The 3,749-nt window shown below is 37.9% G+C and overlaps 1 pseudogene; it reads left to right on the forward strand.

The window, feature by feature from the left end:
- The first annotated feature begins 2,140 nt into the window (after nt 1-2,140).
- Nucleotides 2,141-3,079, forward strand: LOC140846009 (olfactory receptor 2T8-like; annotated as a pseudogene).
- Nucleotides 3,080-3,749: the final 670 nt, after the last annotated feature.

A 3,749-nucleotide genomic window follows, 5' to 3' on the forward strand; every position in this document is an offset into this window, starting at 1 on the left:
CAGTTAATGAATTTTTCTGTAACTGCCATTGCTAATATAAAAGATTTTATTTAATAATATGTATAGATGTTGAATCACTGTATTGTATATTTGAAACCAATATAAAACTGCATATCAATATTATATATTTCAATATGCAATAAAATATCAACCAATATATTTATTAAAAACTCAATATAAAAAAATTTGTTACTTAGCTAAAACAAACAAAAATGAAATGAAATGAAATAAATACTACTAAATGGATACAAACAAATTTAACAGCAGTAAAATTAAGTTCACTGAGGAAAAAAGTTGCTTAATTATATCATGTGCTTCATCATTCTTTGACTGAAGCTCATACCTCAATAGGAGACTCTTAAATCTTCCTTGCTTTTGAAAAGTTCAACAAGTAATGCAAGAATCACCATGACTGACTCTTTAATGTATTTTTAAATCATCATCCTTTTTCAAGGACATTTATTTATGATTTTCCTTTAATTTTAAAAGAGTCACAGCTTTCTTGAAAGGGTGTAAGGATGTATTATAAAGTTCTGGTAATCTCTAAAATCCCTGAAAATTGAGTATCATTGGCATTCAAAGAGTCAGACTTATGTAGGTCTGTCAAACTAATAAGACTATTTTTAGCAAATTATGTCAATAGGCCCCACCCCTTGGTAGGACTGAGACCCTGATATGAGCATGTCAGATGCTGGCAGCCCTGAAGGTCCTTCGTGCGCACAGAGGTGCAGCAGGGTGAGGCTGCTCCGAGGGGTGCAGATCCAGGCTGCTCCGGTCATCATTTTTATCTACTAAGAGTCGGTCCCACTAATCTCTAATATTTAGTGATTTGTTTATGGATTTTGAACTCTAGGAAGAAATCTATAGTTTTGCTGCTTATTCTGTATAGATTCACAGAAAAAAAGCTTCTATTTGTCTATTAAACCATCTGAAGAACTGAAATGTATGCAAGCTGACAGCCATCAGGTAAAAGCTGTAGTAATAACCTGTCAATTCAGTCCAATGAATGATTTGGCTGTTATATTTTATTTTTTACAGCACAGATTGATCAATCATCTTAGCATCCTGAGGAAAAAGAATTATAGTCTTAATGTTGTTAGGGAAATCAGAAAAACGTAGAAGGAAAATTATAAGCACTCTTCTAAATTTTCTCTAAATCTATAAGAAAGAGGAAGGGTATATATTTGTGCCTTCTATTACAATTTTCAGAGAGATGATTCTGAGAATGAATGAAGATCTAGCGGTTTTAGAAACATTCTAAGTAAAAGACTGGAAACAGAAGAAAAAAATAGATTTATTTTAATCAGAAGAAATTAATTTGTGTGTTGGGTCAAAAACTAAGGAAATTTTTCTATTCTTTACTCAGAAAGCATTGTTTTCCTGTGAATTTGGGGGAATCAGTGTCCTTACAAAGGTGCCTTTATACAGTTCAGGAGAGTGCATTAAGCAGTACAGTCTTGCACTGGGGGAAAGCATTCTAAGAAGGTCATTATTGTTTCCAGGGTATAACATGATGCAGTCAAGCTAAAGGCACTAACAATTCCCGATTAAGTTATGTTTCCATCGTCAGACTCAGTCCTGTCAGTTCCTAGACCAGAGAACATAAACTATTTTGTTTGGAAGGGAAAGAATGCCTTTCTTGATTACCCAACATTGGGAAAAATTATCTGATTCTGCTAAGTTTCAAAAAGTTTTGATGTCTTATACAGGTGTAACCCTCATTATCAAGTATTTAGCTTTTATATAGATAAATAAATCAATGAAATTCAGCTTCTAAGACTATTGACTGTGCATAATACAAGCTAGCACAAAATATACGTAACAAATTATGTAAATAATGTCCATTTATGTTGCTATCAGAGAACACAAGACACATTTAGAAAGCAAATTCAACTTATCAAGAATTCCTATTCATTATTTCAGTTATGCAAACTAAACCTGAAAGTATGTATAATAAAATCTTGAAAATGAGAAAATGCTGAAATTAATTTTATGCCGAAGTTAATAGATTATTGCAAATGGCTGATGAAGGTTTTGAAAGCACACAAGTGCTTTCCAAGCAAAAACAAATGAAACGAAGCGCTGTGAATCCTGGAACTCATCTGCTTCTCCATTTGCAGTGTCAGTCCTGTGTGAAACCATGGCGAGTGGGAACACCACCTCAGATTTCATCCTCCTGGGGCTCTTTAACCACTCAGGAGCCCACCTGTTTCTCCTTGTGATGACTCTGGCAGTTGCCTTCACCTCCCTCCTGGGCAACGCCCTCGTGATCCTGTTGATTCACCGAGACCCCTGGCTGCACACGCCCATGTACTTCCTGGTGAGCCAGCCTCCCTCATGGACATGATGCTGGTCTGCACTATTGTGCCCAAGATGGCTGCTGACTATGTGACAGGGAGAAAGTCCATCTCCCCCACTGGCTGTGTTGTTCAGATATTGTTTTTCATCACTTTGGAAGGGGGAGAGTGCTTCCTCTTAGCAACCGTATCCTATGATGGCTAATGTAGCTATTCGCCACTCCCTGAGACATCCAATCCTCATGAGCTGGCAATTATGCCTGAGAATGACCTGGGGGTCCTGGTTCCTGGGGGCAGCTGATGGGCTCATGCAAGCTGCTGCCACCCTGAGCTTCCCATTTCGCAGGGCTCATGAGATTGACCATTTCTTCTGTGAGGCACCCGCTCTGGTGCATTTGGCTTGTGCTGACACATCTGTCTTTGAGTACACCATGCACATATGCTGTGTGTTAATGCTCCTGGTCCTGTTTTTCCTCATCCTGACCTCCTACAGTCTCATCCTGGCTGCTGTTCCCCAGATGTGCTCTGCAGAAGCCCACAAAAAGGCTTTTTCCATGTGCTCTTCACATTTGGCTGTAGTGGGACTGTTTTACGGAGCTGCCATTTTTACCTATATGAGACAAATATCCTATAGGTCAGCTAACCATGACAAGGTTGTGTCAGCATTTTATACTATCTTCAGCCATGTGCTGAACCCCCTCATCTACAGTCTGAGGAACAATGAGGTCAAGGGAGCCCTGACAAGGCTTATGGGCCAGTTTCCTGCCTTAAATAGTAACTGAGTGAGAGATTCCTAGAGGGAAGTTATTATTGCATTATATCTATAGCTGTTATTTCCCTTTGTCTTTGAAATACAGATGGATCTCCATATATTGGGATTGTCTGTTACCTTGTCATCAGAAATTAATTGTCGACTGTTAAAAACCTGTTGATCACAAGTCCTTATTAAAATGTTTCCATACCACACCTCACAATATTTGTTCACAGAATTAACTAAGTCATCAAGTAATTTTGACATGTAATTGTTGATATTTTTCACAACTGAGGTATAATTTGCAAACACCAGAATCCTTACTTCTGAAGCATATCATCCATCAGTTTTGATAACACCTCTTTTGTACTACACACCCTCCAGCCTGAGACCAGACCCAGCCAGAAATGTCCCTGTGCCCTTTTCCAGTGAATCACAACCCCTGCTTTGATTTGTGTCTGTATCCTTTAGTTTGGTCCATCCTAAAATTCCAGGCAATTTAAAACATATAGTAGGTACTTTGTATGTATTGTGTCCTCATCGCAAAACTTCATATGTTCCCAAAGATTCCTGAACAATTTTACTTTCATCAGCAGTCTGCTCTTTTTTACTGTTAATTAGTATTCTCTTGTCTGAATATATCACCATTTGTTGCCCAATATTTGTTGATAGACACGTGGGCTATTTTCCAGCTGTAACTA

The sequence above is a fragment of the Manis javanica genome, chromosome 14 (genome assembly GCF_040802235.1).
Source record: "Manis javanica isolate MJ-LG chromosome 14, MJ_LKY, whole genome shotgun sequence".
NCBI classification, from domain to species: Eukaryota; Metazoa; Chordata; class Mammalia; order Pholidota; family Manidae; genus Manis; species Manis javanica.